This window comes from Diceros bicornis, unplaced genomic scaffold (assembly GCF_020826845.1).
Source record: "Diceros bicornis minor isolate mBicDic1 unplaced genomic scaffold, mDicBic1.mat.cur scaffold_814_ctg1, whole genome shotgun sequence".
NCBI lineage: Eukaryota > Metazoa > Chordata > Mammalia > Perissodactyla > Rhinocerotidae > Diceros > Diceros bicornis.
Genome location: NW_026691692.1, coordinates 2,606 through 29,280, shown reverse-complemented (window position 1 = coordinate 29,280; position 26,675 = coordinate 2,606). Strand labels below are relative to the sequence as shown.

Below are 26,675 nucleotides of genomic sequence, written 5' to 3'. Positions count from 1 at the left end.
GGCTGCTTCTCAGCTGGTGGGCATCCAGAGACTAGCCACCGCGGTAGCTGAGAAAATCGCTACCCCACCGCACGCCGGGATCTCTCCACTTCTGTCTCCTACCTTCTCCCGAAGTCAATCATACTGAGTCACTGAGCCTACGGAATTGTGACATATTATAAAACTAGTGGAGTCTTCAATGTAAACATCCTCCGAAGAGGAGCGCAGCCCTTGTACGATTTCAAGTCACGCTGCGTGAACCGCCCGTGCATACATGTGCAGGAGTTTCCTCCTCACCTGCCGTCCCTTCCCCTACATCCTCATGAGCGACGCCTATTTATACTGGGTAATAGCACCCCCATACAAAGCCTACTTTTATTAGTCAAACACAGTGCATTTGCCAAAACACCCTTCATTAATCAAGTCACCTCTGGGGGAGTAACAGAATATGTGTGAACTAAATGTTGTTCCCCCAAGAGAACCTGTACCTTCAGGATTTTCGCTTGTGTCTTTTAAAAAAGTTTTTCGTTTTTACACTAGTGGTGATGTTGGAGGAGTAATAAAAGCTAGACATTGTGGAGAATGAAAAGCACGCATACTCCTTAGTCTAAAAGAATAGCAGGCCAGAAGGCAGTCCATGTTTCTGCTGAAGGGCCCCTCGTCCCGCAGCTCACACAGGCACACCAGGAGGACATTCCCACAGCAACCACGTTTCCTGAAAGAACACCAGGTGCCTCGCACCCTTTGCTTCCAAATACCACTCTCCTGTGTTTTGTTTTTGTTTAAAAAGAAAGAAGAAAGAAAGACAATAAAGGAGAATAAAAGCCCAAACAAACGACAGCAACTGAAGGTCAGCGCCTGCCCCGGGCCCAACAGACGTTTCCAGTTCTGCTCCTGTCTTCTGGTCCCCAGCCCCTGGGGCCTGGGCGGGCTCCTCGAGCATCTCCATCAGGCCCCTCTGGAAAGGCTCCTCTCCCTCTCCTCCTCCGCACAGCAGTCTCTTCATTTCAGGCGCTGAGTCACGGTGGCCAGGGCGCCGGCGAAGGCCTGCACAGCGGAGAAGGGGTACTGGAAGTCCAGGATGTACGCATTGCCGTCGATCCTTCCAAACGGCATCACCTGGGGGGCGAGGGAGGGAAGCAAAGACATTAAAGCACAAACAAGGCGGGACACAGGGCAGCCGGGTCTGGGCAGCACCTATTGGAGGCAGATAGCACGGCCTGCGAGATGCCAACAAAAGTGACTCTGATCTAACTACGAGTGTGGTGGAAATAAAGGAGCGGAGGAACATGTTAACGCAGTGGGGAGACAATGAGCAGACTTCAGGGCATGGAAAGCTCCACAGGTCAAATGAAGGGGCTTCCTCATCCAGGAAACGGAAAAAGGAAGAACAAGTAGGAAGAAGAATCTACAGGCTAAAAGGGGCTGAAGAGAAATATCAACTGCAACTGTCCATGTCACTACTCAGAGAGGGACAGAACGCCACCGCCTCTTTCCCGAGCCTGCTTGCCCTTGTCATTTCAGTACTCATGGGGACCACGTGACACTGTATTATTATACAACATGTTATGTACACTTATTTATTGTCTTTCTTCCATTTTTGTAAACTCCATCAGGATAGGGATTTTCTGTTTTCCTCATCGATCTAATTTCAGCACTTAGAGTAAGGGCTGGCAAACTCTCTGTAAAGGGCCAATAATATTTTAGCCTTTGTAGGTCATACGGTCTTTGTCACAACTGCTTAACTCGGCTGCTGTAGGGCGAAAGCAGCCATAAACTATACTTAAGTGGACGGGCGTGGCTGTGTCCCAATAAAACTTTATTTATAAAAAGCAGCAGCAGCCGGACTGGCCTGTGGGCCATACTCCTGGCTCAGAGGATTGCCAGGCACACAGCAGGTGCTCAATCAACATTTGTTGAGTGAATTAATGAAAATGAGATTTAAATAGGAGAAGTGAAGGGAATTCCAGGATGGTGGAGGAGGGTAGTTCCAGAACAGTAGCTACACAGCAGGGCTGGGGCAACCGTTCCAGGTTGGAGCAGGAAGAACCGACAAATTACCCAATGTGTTTGCACCAAGAGGAGATTTGCATTCTGCCAGGGAATCAGCGAATGACTTAATAATAAATACACAGAGAAATTAGCAAATAAGCAAGCAAACAAAAACTGGGTAATTATTATGTCTGGGGAAAAAAAACACTATCCAATAAAAAAAGAAATGTGATTAAACCGTATCACATGGCTCAGCTCTGAACGGTACTTACTGGCATAAGGAGGTGACCAGTGACTACTGATTCAACTGGGAAGGGGGCAGGGAAAGTTCACGTGTGTGTAGTCAGAGAGTGGGGGTGAAGAAAACAAACCCTCACGTTCCTCAGGAAGAAGTCAATACACGATGCTGAAAACTGAAAAATCACCAAATAGTAGACACCCTGCTCTTTACAAATATGGTGGCAAATACCAAAAAAAAGCCAACAGAGGTGGAAGCACGCCCTCTGGGGGAGGCTGAGGTTTGGGAGCACGCAGGGGCCTGTTAGTGGTCCTCTTGGGTCTTGTAGAAGCCTTTGACTTTAAAAAATCAGTGCATGTGTTACTCTGATGAGAAATAAAGACAAGACAGCAAGGGGTACACTGAAAATCACAACTCCACTTGGCCCCGAGAGACACCAGCTGTTTTCCACATTTCCCCTGCGGCCTTTTGAGAAACGCCCCTCCAAGGCCAAGGCACTGATACCCGCCCCCCCTTTAAAGGCCCCCAGAGGCCCGTCAGGATGAGACAGCCGCGCCGTGGCCCCGGGCCAGGCTCTCACCTGCCGCCCGTCCAGCTCCATCTGGAAGTTCTTGGCCGACTCCTGGGTCACCCGCCCCCCGAAGTCCAGCTGGCGCCCCTGCGTGGCCTCGTCCACAGCGGCTGCTTGTTGGCCGTGACGTGCACGAAGCCCTGGCTGCGCGGCCGGCCGTCCTCCCGCTCGCTGGCCCTGCGGCCCTTGGCCTCCTCCGGCTCGCCGGCCGCGCGCAGGCTGCGCTTGCCCTTCCAGCCCGTCTGGCCGCCCTGGCTCCGGGTCACCAGCTCGTCCCCGCTGACGCCCAGCCCGGGCTCGCTCTCCCAGCTGTCCTGGAACCCGTTCGTCTTGTTCAACTTCTTCCACTTCAGCTGGTCTTTCTGACTCTTCTCTTTCTTCTTCTCCCTCCCCAGGCGGGGGCTGGAGATCAGGGAATTCAAGTCGCTCCGAGTCCGAGCCTCCTTCCTCATCTCGCCCTCTGTGGTGGCCTGAACGTTTCCCTCCTCGCTCGGCTGTCCAGGCGCTTCGGGCTCTTCTTCCCGAATGTCTCCGGCCGCTGGGGGACTGGACTTTCCGTCAGGGAGAGGACTTCCTGGAAGTTGTCAGCGGTCTCTACCATCACCTCTGTGCCCAGGTGGCTCTGGAGGTGGGCGGGTGGTGGGGACACGGGGGGCTTCTCCACCACCAAGTGTGCCTTGAGGGAGAGCGTGCCCTGGGGGTTCTGCACGGGCGGGCACGCGCTGTAGGAACTCCAGGGGTGCAAGGCGACAGGTGGCGGCTGTAAACTCGAGCACGTGCTGCTTCCTGGATACATGGGGGGCAGGGGGCAGTAGGGGGGGGCGGGTAGGCGGGCTGCAGGATCAGGGCGGGCTCCTGTTGTGCAAACTGTGTCTGGAACAGGGTGTCTTTCGGGGAGCAGGGAGCCTGCACTCCCGGCAAAGGGAGGGTGTTATAGCTTCCTGGGTAGGGCACTCCCATCCCATAGCCCGTCTGGAAAGTGGCAGTCGGGCTGGCGGGCGACTTGGGGGAGACGAAGGGCACTCGGGACACGTCCAGATGCTGGCTCTGACCTGCCATCAGAGGGGACAGTTTCAGGGGGTTGGGCACTGCAGTCTGTGCTGTCCTGTCCTGGGGAACCCAGATGTCCTCCCCCAGCACGGGGTCCCACTGGTAAGGGGGCGGCCGCTTCCCGGCCACCGCAGCCTCGGGCAGCGCGGGGTGCCGCAGGGGCTTCTCGACTGGACAGTGCTGGCCCAGCGCCTCGTCCTCGGGGAAGGCCGAGTAGACATAGTGGGCGCGCTCGCGGGCGCCGTCGGGCGGGCTCAGGGGGCTGTAGGAGGACTGCGGGGACAGCGGGGACGTGCCGGCCGCATGCGCCCGCGCCCTGATCGGCGCGCCCGGCGGCGCCCCCGCTGCACTGGCTGCAGGTGTAGAGGGCGGGCGGCGGCCGCGCGGGGAAAGGCGCCGCGCCCTTGGGCTTGGCCGGCGGCTGCGGCGGGGCGCGCGGGGGCTCGGCCAGCTGCGCCGCCCGCAGCGCCGCCTCGCGGTTGTTCCTGCGCAGCGCGGCGTGGATGAGGCTGCTGTCCGGCCTCTGCGCCGCGGCCCGGCCGGGCCCAGCGTCCCGGCGAGGGCGGGATGCGGGGGCGGGTCCCCCGGTGGAATGGAGGTGGAATGGAGTAGCGCGGCCCCGTCAGGCGGTGCAGGGTCGCGCTGGTGCAGGGCTGGGGGACCTTCTTCTCGGTGGCGTGAGCCTCAGGGTGGCCGAGCTGCCTGGGCCGGGGAGGGTGTAGGTGTTCCGGGCGCAGAGCATCGGCGTCCGGGCCGGCACACGTCCTCCACGCTGCCGCTGCTGTCGAAGGTGGTGATCCTCTCGTAGCCCAGGGGCGGCTGATGGTGCGCCGCCGTGGGGTACAGCGAGAAGTCGCCCTTCTTCAAGCACACGTCCACCGGGGGCTGTGGGGGCGGCAGCGGGGGCGGCGGCGCTGCCGTGGTGGGGGCGGCGGGGATGGTTCCTGGGTAGGGCGGTGGGGGCTCATCTTCGCCACCTGGACCTCCTGGAGGGCACTGAACACCACGGCGTCCCCCTCGGCGGCCAGCTGCGGCACCGGCCGCAGGGCCTTGGCTGGCTTCTGCAGGTGCTCGTGGTCTTGGTCTCCGTGGTCCACCACCGACAGCTGGATGGCCCCCTGTGCTGGCGGCGGCAGCGACAGCTGAGGGGGCTTCGGAATGATGCGGCCCATCTCCACGCCTCTGAAGATCACCTGTCCAGGGTTGGAGTAGCGGTCGGAGATTGCGTATGGGTTGGCACTGTCACTTGCGTGCTCAGCTGCCCCCACGGCCGTGGTCTGATTGGTCAGGACGTCCAGCTGCACGTTCTGATTGGCCAGCAGGGACTGCACCAGTCCTATGCTCTGCGTGGGGGGCATAGCTTGAGCTGAGCTGTGGATGGGCGCCATGGGGATGTTCACGGTACACGGTGGGTTGTTCTCAGGCACGCCAGATGCTCCCGTCACTGGAAGATTAGAAAAACCAACTGCTTACAAAACAGTGCCATGAAACTGGGTCAGAATAAGCAACTCATCTAGGCCTTTTACGTATAAACTGTAATTCCTACAGACAGATGCCTTTGCGTGGGGAAAGCTGGACCCTTCCTTCAAGTTACACAAAGCTTCTCTGATGTTTCTGGAAGGACACTGGCAATCGGTGGGCTCTGGAGCTAAGGGCATTGTCAGAGCATTTCAATGAATACTTCTGAACCTTCTGAGTGTGGTGCCACGTGTCTGAATGGTACCATGGCAAATAAATGTTTAAGGACACTTTTTACTCATGATGGTCATAAAACGGCCCATTCTTATGCAAGAGGAGGGCAGTGATACAGTATGAAACTCCACTGAGGACTCAATGCCTAGGCTTCTGAGTAGGTTTATCCAGGGTTTTGGATTGGTTAGTGTGGGAAGTGTCGTGGGGCAGATGTGTATCTGAAATTTGTACGTAAATTAATTTTCTGTAAATAGAACCATGTAAAATGCAGTAGAGAAACCAATGATAAGAATCCTCTGGCAGATCTGCATGTGAGGGGAAGGATCATTTCCTAACTTAACTGCTTTTTAGCATTTGAAACAGTATATAAGTTAGAGCCACACTGATTAAAACCCTGTAAATCCACCCTATTTGCACACAGGAGGAGTTTAATGGAGTGTGCGTTTGAGCAATCATCTGCAGACCACACGCAGGGGCTCAGCGCCACTGTTCAGTACTGCCCTTTCTAAGGAGCCCACAGAGCACTGGAGGTCTGCTCATCTGGGCCTAAGTGCCACGTGACTATGAGCACGTACGCAGGAAACAGGCATTAACAGGAAATTGCACAGACTGGCTGACCTTTCACCAGAACTACAGAGAGAAGCCAGTAGTCCATCAAAAGCTAAGCCCACCCTTCACGCCTGTGACAGACTCATCCCCCTTCCCTGGGGTCCTCCACTGAGACGTGACTGTCCCCTGGCTGCAAGAATCTAGGTCCTGTCTCAAGTTTTCTATGATTCCTGTTCAGATCCCTCTTCCAGGTGCTCTCTCCTCTGTATGGAGTACTGAGGGCAGGCGTCTTCCCCGCCGAAGGAGAGTCTCTCTGTTGCGTCACCAGAAGTATGTGTAAGCCCTGAGACAAATCATTCCTCCTTTCTCTGGGAACCACAGGCAGTGACGACAACAGCAGCAACAGCTGAGCACGAGAGAGCTAGATTAGCCACATTCCGGGAGAATGGAGGGTGCTAAGGGGAAAGTGTGAAAGCCACTTCTAAATCCAAGGTTCTGAAATAGCAGGAGAGCTGCTATAAAGCTCATGTGTGAGGTTTCACCAAACTGCAGGTTTATGCGGTTGCAAAACCTCGCCCATTAGTCCAGAACATCTGCTCCACCCATGAGGAGAAAGTATACCTATCAGAGAACCAAAGACGGCTACTGTCAGAAAGTACAGTAGAATAATTTTACACGCAGAAATCTGGCTGAGGGAAGGTCAACAACGCCCCCAAGTTCAGAGCCCGAGTTGGGACGCGTGTCCCTTTCCATCCCACAGTGACTTCCAGAGCCCCTCGTTTGAGAACGACCAGATACAGGAGGAGTCAGTGGCCGTGTACGGTTCCTCTGGCTCAGAAGCCAGAGGCTTTCAGAACCTTGCTTGGTTCTAAGTAGAGGAGCCTCTATATTTATAAAATTGCAGGTGGACTTTTTTGAGAATAGTTACATATAAATAATTGGTGGACTACTTAGAAATCATTCTAATAATCAAAATAGGATCCCCCCCCAGTAGAAAAGACTTAAATTAAGAAGCTATGGATCTGAACGTTTGTAAGTTGAGATTTTAAAAACTTATACAGCTTTGACCTTGAACTCAGACCTGGCCTCTATGCACTGGGACACGCTCTGCACATTAGGAGAGAGACGTTCCGCCCCGGAGGTGGGGCAGGTTTGAGAAACTGGGCTCTGTGGCACCACAGGGAGAAGCCATTCTCTGAGCAGGGATTGAAAGGATGAGGGCTAGCCTGGGGTCAGTGAGACTGGGTTTCATTCCTGACTTGATGAGTCCTGATGAGTCCTGTTAACTTCCCTATCTGGGCATATGACTAAGAGGACTACCGAGAGGATAAAGTGAGATGGTAGAAGTGCTCTGTGATCATGAGCCATCACGGCCACCTCATCGTCCTTGCTCTGGTAGCTCCCCTCCTCCCCAAACCAGTGACAGTAGGTGACCTTTCTCCAGTGACACGCCACCACACCCACCAACCTTACTGAGGAAGTTGTACCTTTTCCAAACCGAGGCAGCAGGCACGGACTGACATGTTGGCATTCTTGACTACTTACCACTCTGTCCCCGTCGCGACCCACTAACAGAGGGCTCGTGACAAACCAGTTGATGTGTGAACACACCTGGTAAATCATCCTCATCTTCACTGACAACATTCAGGTTGAAGACAGGTAAATTAACGTACTCCATGGAAATCTTCCGGACCTCTGGGAGATAGATGGTCATCTGCCGCGGCTGGAGATGCAGGAGGCTGATTTTATAGGTTACTGGTGGGAGGAGGAAAGCACGGTTAATAGAGACAAGCCAGAGGAGAGCCAAGGCATGAACAGTCACGGGAAGAGACGTGGGGTGACCTGTGTGGGCAAGGCCGGAGACTCTGAGAGCAGCTCTCCACCTCCCCTGGCGCACGACTGGCCACCCCGGCCACGGACTGGATTCGGGAACAACAAATTCTCAGTCTAGCCCAGACTATCTTAGTCTGGCTATCTTAGACAAATTCTTTTTTAGAATGAGCTGGGTTATGACAAATGTATTTTTTAAAAATCCCATTTGCAATCACCAGGATAACTTGGTGGAAACAGTTGTGATAACCAGAGAGCCAAGCTCAGGGGGCAGTCAAGCAGCTACTGGAGGGCAGCTACGCGGGGAGCAGCAATGACACTCGGGCTGTATTCGGGACTGGATTCTGGGCTTCCTGACTTCCAGTTTCATGCTCAGGATAGAGAATCGTGGAGAACTTCCACACAGTTTCTTTAAATGCTAAGATTTAATTTCATTAACAGGGACATTTAAGAGAAGGCCTAGACTGCAACTAAAATATTTAGAAAAGACAAAACAAGTTAAAAAATAATGAATCTGAATTTAAGTTTCACAATAGGTTAAAATCAGGATGAAACTGTCCCGTCAACTTTCTCTTATGTTTAATACTCTTTGCTGTGAGATATGTAGAGGTTCTTTAATTATTCCTATTCTTATTTTTTATTAAGATGAGCCAAGTTCTACCTGCGAGGCTGTCACCTCACAGCCTGGTGGCTGACTGGCCAGCATTCCCACAGCTCCAGGCCTTCTGCTCTGAAGCACCGTCGTTAAGGCTGCTCCTTGGGCTTGAGTGGGCTGAGACGCCTTTTCCACGCCAGGGGTCGTTACAGGTCTTATTCATGTTTTCCTCTCTCTTGCCCACAAAAGAGAGTTTGAATTTTGTCTCAAACATTCTGGATGGTTCCATATAGCTTAAGAGTTAATGCATTAAAGTGCTATTCTTTGTCGTTCAGATTGACAAAAGGATGTAAAATTAAAAATCTCAGGAGGGATTTAAAAAATAATATCAGTTGCCTCCAGGGAAAAAAACCAGGTGGTTGGGGGTGAGGATAAGAAAGATTTTTACTGTATATTCTTTTAAATCTTTTGAATTGTGAATTTATTCCACATTTTTAAAATTAAGAAATGCAAAAAATTAAAAACACAAAAATTTCATGAGCCCGATCATTCTAATTGAAGGAAACAAATTATTCAATGTAATTATCCAATTATTCAATATAAAATATCCAACAGCACTCACTTTTTGAATCTAACAGAGTGTCAAAGATTATTTAATAGGGCGCCATATGTAACAAACCCTCTAGAATCCAAGAGTTAATTTCTTCTCTCTAGTAGAATCACGTGGAAAATTCTTTTAGCTTGACAAATGAAAACGCTCTTTTTAAAAAGGTCAGCGATTAGGACAATGATTTCACCGCAGTCACACACCAAGCTTTTGTCTTGGGCACTGACATTCCTAATACAGGCCCTCCCATCTTAATGTTCTCCTTGACTTCTTTATGGATCCACTCAACATCCAAGAACTAAGGGCAGAATGAGAAGACCCATTGAGCAAATGCGCACGTCCATTCCTTTTTTCAACATTTGCTGTAGGCAGATGGCTAAATTCTCAGATTACAGGTGTGGGGTAACCATGCCTCTCACACAGTGGTTATTAGAATCACCATACATATCATGAGGGTGCTGCTGAATTACTGAAGGGCAGGCTTTTGTGGTCATGAGAGGGTTTCCCGGCTGTTGAAAACATGAGAGATTTCTTTCCATTACGTGAATGGATTGTCTATTGTTATTTCCTAAGTCAGTTTTATGTTTTACTTTTATTCTTTTTTTCCTTTGAGCTGAGAAACCTCAAAATGAAAAATCCAAATGCAGCACCATTTAATGTCTCTGAAGATGCATACACAGCAACAGGTCTTTTTAACATCTGCTTTGCAAGAATTATTTGTTTTAAAGGATCTAACTGTGTCTGAAACAACTCTAATGGGCAGATCCAGAATTTTTCAAAAACTATTTTTAGTAGGTTACATAGACCACATTCAAGATGGGGCCACCAGCCATCGGTGAACCCCACTGGCTAAGCTGGCCTTCTAGAGAGACGTGTGCGTGTTAGATGATCAGGCAACGTAGCAAGGTGGGGGACAACACAGGCCCTTAGCCCACACAGGGATGTGGCCATTAGGATGAAGCTGCTTTGAAAAGGACCTTCTGTCATTTCACTCCTTCACGGTCCCCTAGTAAATATGACATGTCAGTCATTCAAGCAGATACAGAAGAGAAGGCAAATTCTGGGTTCTGCCCAGCCTGGTTCTCCCTGGGTTCCATTTTCCTCGATGTCTCAAACTTCTCATGGAGAGGATATTTATCTGGTACTTAGAAATGAAATCCAAGAAGATTTACCACTAAGAACTGTACTAACAGTCAGCCAACTTCTTCTTAAGGTCTTGAACCCTTTCTTCTTGACTTTCTTCAGGAGTTTCTTCTGACTCAAGAACCTAAAGACACTGGTACCAAAATCTGCCCACAGTAAAAGGCCAGAAATCAAAGTAACCAGAAGCCTATAAGAGCTTTGATAGAGATTTTGGCTATTTTGTCATTTTTGTAAGTCAGGGCTTGTATAAAAAAACGAAAACACCACTGGCAAAAAAACAATTTGAGTGATAATTCTAATTTTTGTGAAATCAGAGTGGCTAGAGTCAAACTTTGGAGGTAAAATACATTCTCATCTTTTGGTGTCATAAGAGCTCATTTTCTACATTAGGCCATCAAAGGTTGAAATTGCTTATTCAGCCTGAGTTCCAACTGGGACAGTGGGCAGAGAACAGGACGCAGTTTTTACCTGCACCGAGGTTGGTTGGCAGGAAAGCAGCCAAGCCCACAATCTTAAATTTGGTTCCCCAGATATTAGACGTGACCTGAGCAAGATAGTTGTGCTGTGAGAAAAAAAAGGAAAAAATCACAATCTATTTCCATATTTTCTATTGATCACTCAAGAAGTAAGGACGTTAACACTTTTTGCTTAAAAAGCCACACGTGGGCACTGCCAGAAATATTCGCTCTCTGTCATTCCACTGTTTTTAAGACCAGAAGCTGCCTACAGCATGTCAGGCGCCCATTTGCAAGTGGTGGCTCAGTGAGCTGTCATTCTCAGGTTGGGAGTGGGGGCGGGTGTGTCCCGGTGTGTCCACATGTGTGTAGGTTAAAAAGGCACAAAAGTGATTTGGGCACTTTTTTCTTTACCTCTCCTTCCTCCCAGTCACTGAACCAGAGAGAGCACCTGGCTCTGAACCCATTTTCTTTTTCTTTTTTTTTTTTTAAAGATTTTATTTATTTATTTTTTCCCCCCAAAGCCCCAGTAGATAGTTGTGTGTCATAGCTGCACATCCCTCTAGTTGCTGTATGTGGGATGCGGCCTCAGCATGGCCAGAGAAGCAGCGTGTCGGTGCGAGCCCAGGATCCAAACCCGGGTCGCCAGCAGTGGAGCGCACTCACTTAAACACTAAGCCACGGGGCCGGCCCCTGAACCCATTTTCATCCTTGATATTTCTCCTGGAAACATCAGCTGCACTGATCCCAGTATATCCCAAAACTACCCAATTATCTGTTTCTTATTCAATCAAATTTTTAAAAATTTAAGAAGTTATCACTATGCCCAAATCATGCATGAGTGTGTGTGTGTGTGTGTGTGTGTGTGTGTGTGTGTGTGTGTGGAAGGGCAATAATAAAGATGAATAAAATACAGCTCCTCAAAGAGCTTAGAACCTAATGGAGGAGAGAAGGCCTGTAATTATTTATATACAAGGAAGTGACTGAGAAATGTCCTGAGGGAGTTACAAACAAGATGCTCTGGGATTACTGTAGCTGAGCCAGGGGAGGAAGCCTTCACGACAGAGGGGAAGTTCTATCTGGAAGCACGTGCGCAGAAAGGAGGGTGAGGAGATGGAGCGGGTTACCCAGGCAGGGCAAAGGCACAAAGGCGGGAAGAGGTGAGTCAACAGTGTGGCTCTGGCACCTGGAGAGGAGGGGGCGTCGAGGAGGACAGGAGGGAAAGACAGGCCAGGCCAGGCAGTGGGGCTGTGACCAGGGATTGGCTCCTGCCGACACTGGAGTCACTGAAGGGTCAGAAGTGGCTTGAGGGAGCAGAGGTGAGAAGTGTGGCTGTGTCTCAACCAGAGCTACCTGTGAGGAGATTCCTGTGGCAACAGGGGGATGCCCGAGGTGGGAAGGAGGTCTTTCGGGATGTGGAGGTGACGGGGCATGGAGGAGGGCAGACAGGCTCTGGTTCTCTACGCCCGTGTCTGCAACTGCAGTGACAGGCACGGAGAGGGGGGACCGAGGGTTCAGCGGCCATCAGGCACACACTAAGGAGGGGAGCGGAGCGTTGGATCGGGGGACCACCCGAAAGCCGACACTACCTGAGTGATGTCTTCAAAGGGAAACTCTCTTCGCGTCAGGCTGGGCGAGCCAATGGAGGGCTTGCGCATCGGCAACCGTGGAGACCTGGAGATCTCCTGTGCCTCCCGGGACAGCTTGGGGGACTTCCCAGCCTCAATGTTGATCCTGCGGAGGCAAGGCCCCGAGGGTCAGGCGCCCCCGTGGGGACGGCGCCTGCACTCCTGGCACTCCCTTCACTGTCCACCAGTCACCGTGGATGTGCCACTCCCAGGGGCCACGTCCCTTAATTTACCCAGGCCCCGCCCGCCTGCTTCTGCCTTATGAACACGAGGAAAGAAGGACAGAACTGCATATCGAATAATATATATTCAACAATATAGTGAGGTTCAATCGAGTGATTCATTTGTAAAGAACCTCAGAGAATTAACTTTCTACTGAAAACTTTCTACTGACTAATAGTAAGTTTGGAATCGTCCACATGTCTTCTGCCAGGGGTCTGCAAAATTCGTCCTGAGGAAAGTGGCAGGTGGAAGAGGCGTTCCTCACCTAAGTCCACAATGGCGTTATAGTTCCTAACACAGTGCTGGGATTTCAACAGACTTACCTAGCATCTCCCCCGTGCAATATTGACATCAAATCAGTGGATTTAAGTTTTTCTGCTGCCTTTTGATCCTATGTTATATCTCTGGTCCTCAGTTCCTTTGTTTATAACATGGGGACACACGTGTTTAATGGCAGTCTACCCCAAAGAGAGTGTTATAAAAGTGAATATGGTAAGGTTGATGACGTTCCATGAAAGAAAAGCATTAAGCCTCACAGATACTGCTTGAGAGCTTGATAAGACACCTAGGGCTCCCAAAGTGTGGGAGGACAGGGGGACCGAGCTGGTTAAAGCTCTGAGCGAGGACAACTGGCCTGGCTGCTGCGTAGGGGCACTCAACACTGAGAAAGACGGAAGGAAAGAGGACCAGCTCCAGAGACCGCAACATCCGGGAGTTTTCCAGGGACATTTACAGGTGAAAGATTTGGTTGCTTATGTATTAAATGTCCTCTTCTCCTTAAGCAATGAGAAAAGCCAAAACACTGTAGAAGTGTAGAAAAGTTCATAATTTTATTTGCAATTTTAACAAGCCTAGAATAAAGATGAAAAAAATAAATCGAACAGATTGCTGGATATCTGGATATCTATATGGGAAAAAAATGAACGTTTACCCCTAACTCAGACTATACACAAAAATTAATCTGAGGTGTAAAATTAATCCGAGATTTAAGTGTGAAGGCTAAAACTATAAAGCTTGTAGAAGAGAACAGAAGAATGTCTCATGATCTTAGGGTAGACAAAACAGGACAAAAGAATTTCCTAAACAGCACACGAAAAGTGCTAATCATAAAAGAAGAAATTCACGTTAGACTATACAGCAATCCATATATCTGCTAAAGGATTCATAGCCAGAATACATGAAAACTCCTACAACTCTAAATAAGAGAAAAACAACTCAATAAAAAATGGGCAAGGGGCTGGCCCAGTGGTGTAGTGGTTAAGTTCACGTGCTCCGCTTTGGTGGCCCGGGGTTCAAAGGTTTGGATCCCAGGTGTGGACCGACGCATTGCTTATCAAGCCATGCTGTGGCGGTGTCCCATATGAAGTAGAGGAAGATGGGCATGGATGTTAGCCCAGGCCCAATCTTCCTCAGCAAAAAGAGGAGGATTGGCATCGGATGTTAGCTCAGGGCTGGTCTTCCTCACAAAAAAAAAAAGGAGCAAAAGACTTGAACAGACACTTCACAAAAGAAGATATCCAAATGGCCAATAAACATAAAAAGCTGCTTAGCATCATCAATCATTGAAGATATTAGGATTAAACTACCATGAGATACCACTATACACCTACCAGAATGGATAAAATTATTTTTAAAAGATGACAATACTCTGTAGGTGAGGATGGAAGCAGCTAGAACTCTCATATACTGCTGGTGGGAATTTAAAATGGTACAACAGGCACCTTGGAATACTGTTTGGCAGTTTCCAATAAAGTTGAACATACGTCTACCCCGTGGCCCTACAACACACTCCTAAGCATATACCTGAGATAAACGAGTGCATACGTCCATAGAAAGTCTTGTAGAAGAATGTCTACAATGGTTTTATTCATGATAGCCCCAAACTGGAAACTACCAAACATTCAATTGGTAAACAGAATAAACAAATTGTAGTATATTCATTACAATGGAATTCCACAGAGCAAAAAAGAAAAACTGTTGATACATGCAACAACATGAATGAGTCTCACAATCATTATGTTGATTAAAAAAAGCCAAATAAGAAAATAGGACATGTGGTTTGACACCATTTATATGAAGCTCAAGAGGAAGCAAAACTAATCTATGCTGACAGAAGTTAGAACGGTGATTACTTTAGGGAGTGGGTGTCGAATGGGAAAAAGTACAAGGGAACTTTCCGGGATGATGGAAATATTCTTTATCTTCAACTGGGTGGTGAATACACTGGTTTACCAACTGCACAATGCATTATGTGTTTACAATCTGGGCAGGTACGTATCTGCACGTACATTAGACCTTCATTTCACACAGCATCAAGAATTTTAGAGCTAGAAGGATCTTAGTGAAGATCTGCTCCACCCTTTAACTTCATAGACAAGGAAACTGGTCTCCAAGTCATGGATCAACATTACATTCTGAGGTTACAGAGCCCTCGGTGGCAGGGTCAGGACGAGCAAGGCAGGGATTTTTATCTATGACACGGCAGGCCCTTCCATCTGCTTTTAGCTTTTTGCCACTCTTTAGGCCAAACCCTTAGGATAGAAATTTTTTGTGTGTGTGAAGAAGATCAGCCATGAGCTAACATCTGATGCCAATCCTCTTCTTTATTTTTTTGCTGAGGAAGATACCCTGGGCTAACATCTGTGCCCATCTTCCTCTACTTTATATGGGACGCCACCACAGCATGGCTTGACAAGCGGCACATTGGTCTGTGCCCGGGATCCGAACCTGTGAACCCCGGGCTGCCAAAGCAGAGCACATGAACTTAACCGCTATACCACTGGGCTGGCCCCCCAAACATTTTTTTTAGAATACTATTTTTTCCAATTACAGCATCAAAGGCATTTAATTCAGTATTCCTTTCAACACACTACATACACTGTAAAACCTCTGTCTTACTGTTCTCAGACCAGAAATAAAAACAAGTAAGCCAGAAAGCTACGGCCACCCCTGCCACCCACCACCAGTGCTGACCCCTAGAAGTTCTGAGGGTTCAGCAAACTTCTTCCTGGGGATCTTTTGCTGTCCTGAAGGGAAGAGTAAAGGAAAGCTATAATTATCACAGGCAGATCTTCCAGACGACAGACTTGGATTGCCTCTTGCTATGCTCCTCTGGTGTGGGTTAATGGGATTCTGCTGCAGACACAACACAGACACACCTCCAGAGGCTCAAAAAGGGAGGACGCCCCTACAGACCAAGATTACCTTGGGAGTTTGGGTGATTTGCTAGCTCGGGAGATTTTGGGAGATTTCTTGGCAGCCCAGTCGTCACTCAGTTCGATGTCACTGGAGTCTGAGCAGTTGCAGCTGTCGATCATGGTAGAAATCAAGCTGTTTCCATAGATTTCATCGGGTAAGATACCAACCAGTAGATTTTAGGGAAGTGACATCAGTTAGACCCTCACGACGATCATTACTAGGAACTAAGGACAGCCTGACCCTCTAGGCCACCGTTTGAAGTCTACAGGTTGAAACAGAAAGGAGCAGAGCATTGTCTTCCTTTTACATTTTTATGCCATTATATTTTCTAAGCAAAAGTAGTCCATTACTTCTACGGTTAGCAAATGGGCGTGGAATTTTAATGCCTCTGGAATGTACAACAGTCTGGCACTGTTTGCTGTGCCAAACCTGGCAACAAAACGGCCGCACTATTGTGCCTCACCACACACCAGGCTCCATCTGGGTTCACACGGGCAGCCTGGGAACCCAGGCTGGGCAAGGGGCTTGCTGACTCACTGACTCCCCCAGAACCTGCTTCTGCCCTGGGACCGGGGAAGGCCCTTGTTGGTTCTGGGCCTGCTCTGGACTCAAGACCTGGCAGAGTCGGCTCCATTTCAGGGACTCCGAGAAGTTTATGTCTGGCGTGTCAGAACCGTCTCCTGGAACCGCCACAAGGATGCTTGCCGGGGGTGGTGGCTATCCCACCTGCTAGAGGTGCCTGCCTGCTTCGAGCAATGGCTGGAAGAAGACCTGTGTGGCAGGACTTTCAGTGGGAGCTTTGGGTTCTCCTGAGGGTGCCTGCGTGGAAGCCACTCAAAACAACCTTGTCAGTTGGCCATTAGGTAGAAGATTAGAGGCCCCAAGGCAGAAGATGACAGACACAGCAACGGGGCCATCACAAAACTGCAGAGTAGATGAAGTCCATGTTTAACATCCTCCTCAAAACCCCTTCTCCTTTGCTGCCTTCCTCACACAGCCTCACACCCCCTCACATCCCTTCACCACCCAAACCCTGCTCTGCCCCACCCCAGGTCTGCCCTCACTGGAAGTACCTCATTCTTCAAAATCACTTTGTTTTGCTGACAAAAGCCTCATTCCCTCAAGGCTCCAAGAGCCTTGCCAGGCAATAAAAAAGCTGCATCATTCAATCACAATGAAATAATTTATAGACTATGAGCGATTTTACCATTCAAAAGGGCTGTTTACATTTGAAAGAATGAGTTTGTAATCCAAACTAATCTCTGTTTCTGAACACGTGGAGGTGACATCTGTGTGGAGGTGACATCTGTGAACAGGGCCTCTCTGAGGGCCCTGGAGGCAGAGCAGAACAACTTGGCGTGCTACTTGGAAGGAGACTAGCTGACGCCCGATCAGTGTTACTACATCGGCCTCTTCATCAACTACTTCCTGAATCAGAAGGCACGACTCGTGAATCCAGCAAGCTGGAGTGGTGTGCATCTGAGTTCCATCAAATAAAAAGGCTTAATTCACACGGCCCAAGCAGTGCTTTACATTATTTAACTTAGGAGCCCTAGATCAAAGGAAGTTTGGCCACGATTCCAAAATGCATATAAGCCCACAGAACGCTTCCTCTGTGTTCATGAGCACAGAGCCAGTTCACCGACCTGAGGAAATTCAGTAATGTATTGTCCACTCAACATCTGATTGACTTGCTGATGCCGGGGTTTTGTAATTGCTGGATGTCACACCCTTTGCTTTTTTCCTTTACTCACGTCTTAGTCTGTGTGGGCTGCTATACCAAAATACCACAGACTGGATGGCTTATAAACAATAGAAATTTACGTCTCACAGTGGGGAGGCTGGAATTCCAGGGGATCAGGGTGCCCGTATGGTGGGGTTCTGGTCACGGCCCTCTTTGGGGTTGCAGACGGCTGACTTCTTGCTGTGTCCTCGCATGGCAGAAGGGGCTACTTTCTGGAGCCACTTTTATAAGGCAATAATCTCATGATTATAAAGGCTCCGTCCTCATAACCTAATCACCTCCAAAGGCCCCACCTCCTAATTCCATCACACTGGGCATCAGGATTACAACATACGAATTTAGGGGGGCATAAGCATTCATAACCACTTTTATTTTATTGTCTGTCTCCCCAACTAGTGGAAGGAGAGTTGCCTGTCTCGCCTCCTGCTGTAACTCTAGAGACCAGAACAACGCAGAGACTGGATAAATACTTCCTGAAAGAAAAACGAGGTCTCTCCCTGCTGCCTGGCTGCACCCCAGACTAACTGCAGCAGGATCCTGGGAGTGGACGCGGGCACTGTCGATTTTTAAGGCTCCCCGGTGATTCCCATGAGCAGCCAGGGCTGAGAACCACTTGCCCAGGAGCAGAAGGACTTCCCCATAGAACGGACTTAAAGGGGGCGGCGTGAGAAGAAGGGAGTTGCTTTCTGAGACAAGCCCCAAGTCCTGCTTGTTCAGTGTTACAGTTACACACTTGGAGGCTCATCACTCTGCTCCCTGTCGTCAACAACTAGAAATTCAGTGCAGCACGTCAGAGTAAGACCCAGGAAGCCTGGGGGTGATGGACATCTGTACCTCTTATTTCTAGAGATTCTGTCATTAATTTATCATGAAAATTCTGGAAGAAACATACAAGTTGTAGATAAATGTAAGTTGATATTCCTCTTTGAGAACAGAAGGCTGAACTGTACTGTTTGGGGCTTCACATCCCAGTTTTGTCAGTTTGCAAGAATATGCTTATTTCATCTGGGTTGAGGCCTTTTCAAAACACACAGCCCAAATCAGGTATCTTTTTAGAATTTTAAAAAAATCTTTAAGCACAGTTTCAAAGCTTTTAAATAAAAGTTCTGTCTTAGTCTGCTTGGGCTACCATAACAAAATACCACAGACCAGGTGGCTTAAACAAGAGAAATTTATTTCTCACAGTTTGGGAGGCTGGAAGTCCGAGATCAGGGTGCCAGCATGCCAGATTCTGGTGAGGGCTGTCCTCCTGGCCTGCAGACGGCCACCCTCTCACTGTGTCCTCACGTGGGCTTTCCTCAGCGTGTGTGTGTGTGTGTGTGTGTGTGTGTGTGTGTGTGTGTATGCAGGGAGATCTCTCTTCCTCCTCTTACAAAGCCACCAATCCTACTGGATTAGGATCCCACCCTTACAGCTTCATTTAACCATAATCACCCCCTAAAAGCCCTGTCTCCAAATACAGTCACATGGGGGTTAGAGCTTCACCATATGAACTTGTGGGATGGACACAATTCAGTCCATACATTCCGCCCCTGGTTGCCCCCTTATTCATATCCTTCTCCCACGCAAAATACATTCATTCCATCCCAACACTCCCAAAAGTCTTAACTCACTCCAGCATTAACACTAATGTCTAAAATCCAGAGTCTCATCTAAATATCACCTGAATCAGAAATGGGTGAGAGCCAAGATACGACTCACACTGAGGCAAAACTCCCTTCCAGCCGTGAACCTGTGAAACCAGACAAGTTACGTGCTTCCAAAACACACAAGACGGCAGCGGGCCAGGCACAGGGTGACATTCTCATCCCAAAGGGAGACACAGGAGAGAAGGAAGGGCCCCAGGCAAGTCCAAAGCCTAGTAAGGCGAATTTCTAGACCTTAAGGCTTGAGAATAACCCTCTTTGGTTCAATACTCTGCCCTCCAGGCCCACTGGGGTGGCAGTGTCACCACACAGCTCGAGGTGAGGGTCCCCACGGCTCTGCGGGGCTGGGGTCTTGTCCTCAAGTCTCCGGGTGGAGGCTGTCTGGCCTGCTAAAATTGAGGCAGTGGCCCTGATGACCTCTGAATCGCTTTTGGGGTCATTTTTCCCTCTTGAAGAATAGTGCATGTTCCTATCCGACCAGCTCCATCATCCCGTCCTGTCAAATCCAGGAAGTCAACAGCCTTCCTTCGTCTCAGCCCGTATGGACAGGCTGAGAACTTTCCAAATCTCCAAGTTCTGGTTCCTTTTTGCTTAACAATTCCTTCTTCAGTGTGTCTCTCTCCTCTCTCATTTTACTATAAGCAGTTAGGAGGAACCAAGCCAATCCTCCAAAACTACTTAGAAATCTCTCAAATATCCAATTTCATTTGCTTGCAAGTTTTATCTTCCACAAAACACTAGAACACAGTTCAGCCAAGTTCTGTGCCACTTTACGACAAGGATCGCCTTCCTCCAGTTTCCAATAACATGTTCCTCATTTCTGTCTGAGACCTCACCAGACATGGCCCTAATATCCATATTTCTAATGTGTACCTCAAAACCCTTCCAGCCTCAACCCATGACCCAGTTTCAAAGCTGCTTCCACATTATAGGTATTTGTTACAGCAGTTCCCCACTTCTTAGTACTAAAATCTGTGTTAGTCAGGGTTCTCCAGAGAAACAGAACCAATAGGAGGCAAATACATATACACACACATACAGAAAAAGAGAAAGAGATCATAAGGAGTTGGCTCACGCGATAATAGAGGCTGACAGGCCCCAAGGTCAGAGTGCCAGCCTGGCTGGGGTCTCGGCTTGTGGATGCACACCTTGCTGTGTGCTCACGTGGCCTTTCCCCAGTGTACGCGTGCGTGTCGAGAGAGAGCTCTCCCTCTTCCTTTTCTTTCTTTTTTTTTTTTTTTGTGAGGAGATCAGCCCTGAGCTAACATCCGCCAATCCTCCTCCTTTTTTGCTGAGGAAGACAGCCCTGGGCTAACATCTGTGCCCATCTTCCTCCACTTTATATGGGACGCCGCCACAGCATGGCTTACCAAGCAGTGCATCGGTGCGCGCCCGGGATCCGAACCAGCGAACTCTGGGCCGCCGCAGCGGAGCGCGCGCACTTAACCGCTTGCGCCACCGGGCCAGCCCCTCCCTCTTCCTTTTCTTATAAGGCCATCAATCCTATCCCATTGGGACCCTACCTTCCTTAAAAGCTCTATCTCCAAATACAGTCACATTGTGGATTGGCGTTTTAACATGTGAATTTGGGGGGGGGACACAATTCAGTCCATAGCAAGCTCTGACTAAAGATTTCCTTTGGAAAATTTGTGAACTTTTGCTAAACAAAAATTATTGGGATTCATGCTATGTATTATAAAACGCACACTGGTAATTCTGAGAAACACATTTGTTAAGTTACTTGGGGGACATTTACAACAGGGGATCAAAAACTTCAGAGCATAGCAATCCCCTGGGGCCTCCACTAAGTTGCAGATTTCTAGGCGTCGTCTCCAACGTGCTGAACCAATCTAAGGGGCAGGCCTAGGAACCTGGATTCAAGTAAGTATCCCAGGCGATCTGCGGGAAGGTGGCCCATGGACCACATCTGAGAAACGACGACATGGAGGACTGAGAGAGTTCATCAGCTTCTCACGATGAGCAAGTCCTGGCTTCTCAAAGTCAGGAACCCTCTCCTCTCTGAACCAGGTTACGTCTACCACTCGGTTGGAAATTAGTCATGTTCTGCCTTGTGACACATCGTCTATTTTTGTCTCGAGGTATTTAAATCTTGACTTTTTTATTGAAATTTTCAAGTGTTAAGTTGTCTTTCACCCAAAAGGGATCATGAACTCCCTGAAAGCAGAGATGCCCCGGCACTGCTTCACAACCACAGGAGACCCGAGGACCGTGTACAAGGCAGGCACTCAATACGTCCCGCCTATCTGCTTTGCTTTACAGCCTTTTCATTATAAAAACACAACACCTCCTTCCCCACAGGCCTGTTAGCAACTGGGCCAGCCTGTGTTGGGAGGAGCTGACAAATGTGACCACTACGGAGAAGCAGGCTGGGACGCTCAGGTCAGGTCCACACAAGCAAGGTCTTAGGAGGCTGCAGCCTTGTCCCTACAGCACAGCCCCCGCTGCTTCTGTCCTGTTCTTCAGTGGGAAATTGACGCACAGGAGCGGGGGAACAGAAGCAAGCTCTTCACATAACTTCCCGTCAACACGGAATCCGAGCATAGGTTTTATAAAACTGCATACACGGGAGGAACCTTAGAGACAATGACCCCGCTGAGAACCGGCGATGCGCCCTCAGGTTCAGGACCTTTCCCAAGTCCCCCCATCAGTCATCTCTAACCGCCATGGCTCCTGTCTTCTCTCTTCCCCTGAAACTGCAACTTCCTTCTAAGTTCACGTGCACTGCTCTCTGGCTTCTCTCACTTTGCCTTCCTTCCTTCTGAATCTTCCCTCTCCCTCCTTTCCACCTGCCTCCCTACCAGCCTCCAATTCTTCTCGCTCTCCCTGCTCTTGGTCCCAGGTCATCACATGACTCAAAAGACGAAATAACTGACTAATATCCAATTTTTAAAGTATAGTTTCACTGCTTTCAATTTTACACGGTAACACTGACAGCAGAATGTTGCTACAGATGCGGAGCATTCCAATAAAGAAAAGCAGACAGCAAGTGGATCGACTGTAAAATACTGAGGTGGGCAATTGAGGCCAAGGTTGAAAAAGCCCATTGCACGTGACACTCGGCTAACTGGTGATGCTACACGGCGCAGCGGCTTCAGGGACAGAATGGGGGCAGAGGCCAGTCTAACGGGCGGGAGAGGGAACAGGAGATGGGAAGTGGAGAGAACAAGTATGAACTAATGAAAACAAATCTAATTCAACCCACATTGTCCCACGGTCAGGCGCTTACCAGGCACTGGGGGTACAAAGATGACTCAGTTCCCTCCCTCCGGGCCCTCAGGATTCAGGGACTGTGTGCCCCGAGGGATACCAGCAGCTCAACTGACTGACGGGCGATGGGCACAGAGGGGACAGCTGCTCACTCTGCTCTAGGTGACCGGCAAGATTTCACAGGGAGGCGGGGGGAACGTTTGAGCTGGCAGGTACTGCTGACAGAGGCCACAGGCCTCGACTGTGACTACAAACAAAAAGAGCAAAGTCCCTTCCCTGGAGGCTCACACTCTAGGGTCCCAGAGAGAGGTGCGCAGTGAGCCCCCTGAATACGGCAACGGAGTCATGAAGATTGGTATAGGAGAGTCTTTAGAAGGAGGGAGTGACTGTCATGCGAAATCTTTACGGACCAGCAAGAAAGTCTCCTTGGTCATCAGCTAAAAAGCAGCTAAGGGTGGCTTAGCGAGCGCAGAAGCAGGATCCCCGCAGGAGGCCGAGGAGCAGGCTGAAGGTCTGAAGCGTTTAATCCTGTCACTCGCTCCGGGGGGCAGCGACGGCACCTCACTACTGTTTTGACGGTCTCAACAGCACATTCAGGCCCTCAGTGGATACCTGACAAATAACTGAAAGAGGAGGCTGCCATTCCCAAAAGGCCCGCGCCAGCCTCCCCTTGATGACAGCCGATGTCTCCTCCCCCCACAGCCCCAGCCACACGGAGCCTCAGGAGCGCTCTTAAAAACCCGTGGGAAAGTCCACTTAGGGAATCGGTAACTTCAGCAGGATTTTGGAAACGGAGTAGCTTCAGGGATGTTCCACGCTAGCCAAACGTTCACAGATAGGCGTTACCTGTGCGTGGGCAGTCGGGAATACCAGTCCGCACCCCCCGAGAGGGGTCTGCAGTCCCTGGCGAGGCGCCCCCCTGCGTTGCTGTCTGAGCGCGGGTCCGTGATGACGAGCTCCGGCGCAGCTGGCTGACGCGCCGCCCCTCGAGGACGCGCACGAGCCCGCCCGGGTGCTCCAGGCAGAGCGTGTGGCACGGGCCGCCCACCTCCGGGCCGCGCTCTGTGCGCTTCACGGTGCGGCGCAGACGCTCGTTGCCGGCCGAGGGGCAGCTGACAAAGTCGCGCGTGTTGTCGGGGTCCGGAATCGGGGGCTGGAGGCAGGACGTGGAGAGAAAAGAGCGTGCACATCACTGATTACCCTGGCGGAGCACTGGCTGGCGGCTCGGGGAGGGTTAACTCTGCGGTGCGGGACAATGACTCCCAACTCTGGGCGCACGTCACAACCTCCTGGCAGCTTTCAGAGACCTCAGCCCGGATCCCACCACAGACGATGGAACTGGAATCTTGTGGGGGTGAGCCTGGGCACGTGTGTGTTCTAAAAACTCCCCAGGCGATTTTAACGAGCAGCCAGGGTCCAGAATCACTGGTGTGGAACCAAGAGTGTAAAGCAACTTGAAGAAAATATCACAACAGATTCTAAAACTCGGATGTTTTAGGAAAAAATTAACCAAGAAGTCAATCTGATACTTAGAAGCAGAGACAGAAAACAAAAAAGAGAACACAGGAAGCAACCTACATGCGGAGGGCCAGAGGGAACGGGGAACCCACACTGGAACAGCCACAGGCAGGTCCAGTCCACATACCACCATAGCGACAGACCAGTTCTCAAGCTCCAGTCAGCATAGAGGACGCTGACAGCGAGGGCTGGGTGAGGGCCGCCCCTCCGCACAGTGATGAGGAGAGCAGGCCCCAAGATTGACAGGGTCCCATCCTGACCGTTCCCCTAACGAGCCACAGAGCAAGTCCCTCACTTCTAAGAACGCGTTTCCTGCTTTCTCAAGAGGGGATAACGGCAGCATCTGCCAGGGAGTCAGGACTGAACAAGGCAGACTGATCATCAGGACGACAACGGCAGCCACGCTCGGGATACTGCCTCTGCCATGAGAAAGCTAATGCCTATCACACAAGGTGACTCTCTTGTGGACACTAAGGGTGATGCTAGGGACAGACTGCGCGCGTGGGAGACCGAGGTGGGACTTTGCGGAGCCGCACACCTTCATCTTGCAGAGGAGCAGACGTGACTTCTGTGCTCCTGCTCTGGGACTCTCGCCTGTGTTCCTTGTCTCGGCCCTCCTCTTGGCGAGCCTTCGGGAACAGGCAGCCAGCACGAGTGAGGAAGGAGGAGAAGGTGAGTGGAAGGGCTTCACCTTGATGGTGGGGATGAAGGCAGTGGGGAGGTGGGAGCAGAGGCGGGGGGGCGGGGTCAGCTTGCTGACATCCTTGTCCTCTCGCAGGGCGCTGGCAATGGCCTGCTGGCACAGCAGCTGCAGGCCGGACACGCGGTGCTCCACACGGACCACGTACAGGGCTGGTCCTGATGCCATCAGCAGCCACGAGTCCCGGTGTCCCCAGCAGATGGAGATGATGGGGCGCTGCCAAGAAGTGAAGGGAGACTACGCTTAAGCTGTCGCTCTTGTAAGCAAAGATCATGCACGCTTGTGTCAAGCCAATTCAAGTGACCTGATAGTTCATGAGGATATTGGTTTTAAAAAGCACAAGAGAGGATGTTACATACCATATTACAAAAATTCAGTATTTCCATTGAAAAGCAGTTAGATCCCCAGGCCACAGCACAAAGCACTGGAAAAGTTTTACAAAGTTCTTTTACACGTATTATCTCATTTAATTTGGTGCCATAAAACCTAACTTAGCTCTTATGACGTTTCTCCCAGGAGATGCAATCAGCCTGGGGGACTGTACTGCATATTCCTTACTGAAGCTCTGCTATCTGGAACCCCAAGTAACTGGTGGTAGGTATTCCCATGGCTTGGGGAGGTGGGGAGGAGGCAGACCAGACGGCTCTTCCCTTTTGTCCCGACAGGGAGCATTTTAGAGTCAAACCATCACTGGATTTGGGGTCATGAGCTATGTGACCTGGGAACTATGATGTAACCCTTGGAAGTCTCCTACTTTCTCATGAGCAAAATGGGAGCTGTGAGGACTAAAGGAGATGAAAGACGTCAAGTGCTCTGGGACCTATCACCAGTTATAACCCATAGATATTAAGTCACTGTTATTCTCAGCCATCCTCGAGCTGATGGGGCAGAAAGAAAGTAGAAAGCTATCTGGAAAGGGGAGAGAGGGGAACACAGCCCCTGTGGCAGCTGCTCGAGGGGTCTGTGGCCATCATTTGCTTTGAAAAGGCAGGCTGAAATCCAAATGTGCAAGTTAGAAACTAGTTGTACTGAAAAAAATCCAAAGCTTTAGGGGTGCCATCTATGTAAGATGAGCCAAGGAAGAAAGAGGGAGGTGGAGGGAGTGATGGAGAAGCAGCGAGGGAATTTCTTCACTCCGATCTGGACAGATGGAGTTCTAATTTAATGAGGTCTTGAGGGGTTTCAATGATCAGAAGTGGGGCTATCAGATCTTTTATATGAATGACAGATAGGAACAGAGTTTTCCCAACACTTTAGTGACAAACATTAAGATAAAAGGAACACATGAAGACGCTTGCTTAAAATCGCCTCCAGGGTCGGCTAATCCTGGTTTGAACTTCAAAACACAATGCGGGGCTGAAGATAATTCATCTTCCATTTCCATCACAGTGAGGCCAGGCAGTCACAGCCTCGTGCACGAGGACCACGGAGCCTAGAACTCAAGTCTGGGGGCTTCCGGCGTACTTCCAAGATGGGCCTCCTTCTAAGAGGATCCCACGCGGAGGGTGGACCCCAGAGAGACGCCTGTTAATTTAGAGCAAGGCAGAATCTCTGCTGAAGACAGGGCAGACAGCACATTAAAAATACACACCAAATGTATTTGGTATCATCAACCCCCTTACGTGCAGGTTAGGACTAAAGTTCTATTCCTACCAAAGTCATGCTTAATCTTAAAGATACACGCCACCCCGCCACCCCTGAGCCTCCTAAGATAATATGTACAACTTAGAGCTCAAGTCATGAAGGACAGTTTTCACTTAGCACAATCGGACTGGTTGGAACTGGCTGCAGAAATCTCAGACACTGCTTTCTCCCAATTTCCCATTACTTTTGAGCCCATTTATCTGACATGCCAAGGGTTATGATGTACGAATCACATATATATATATTTTTATCCTCCTGTGTCCTCCCTCCTTCTGGTTCTGTTTTTCATAGTAACTATCTCTATGTAACAGTTGATTACAATTTTGGGGAGGATCTTACATACTTATCATAATGACAGTTTTATATATCTCTTACGTCTTTGTACAAAAGAACTTAAACCACTTAGAGTTTCAAACTGGATAAAAATCCTCTCTGTTACATTTACA

At 49.8% G+C, this 26,675-nt stretch overlaps 1 pseudogene; it reads right to left on the bottom strand.

Annotated features, from left to right (window-relative positions):
• Nucleotides 1-981: 981 nt before the first annotated feature.
• Nucleotides 982-26,247, bottom strand: LOC131403709 (tubby-related protein 4-like; annotated as a pseudogene).
• Between the last annotated feature and the right edge of the window lie 428 nt (nucleotides 26,248-26,675).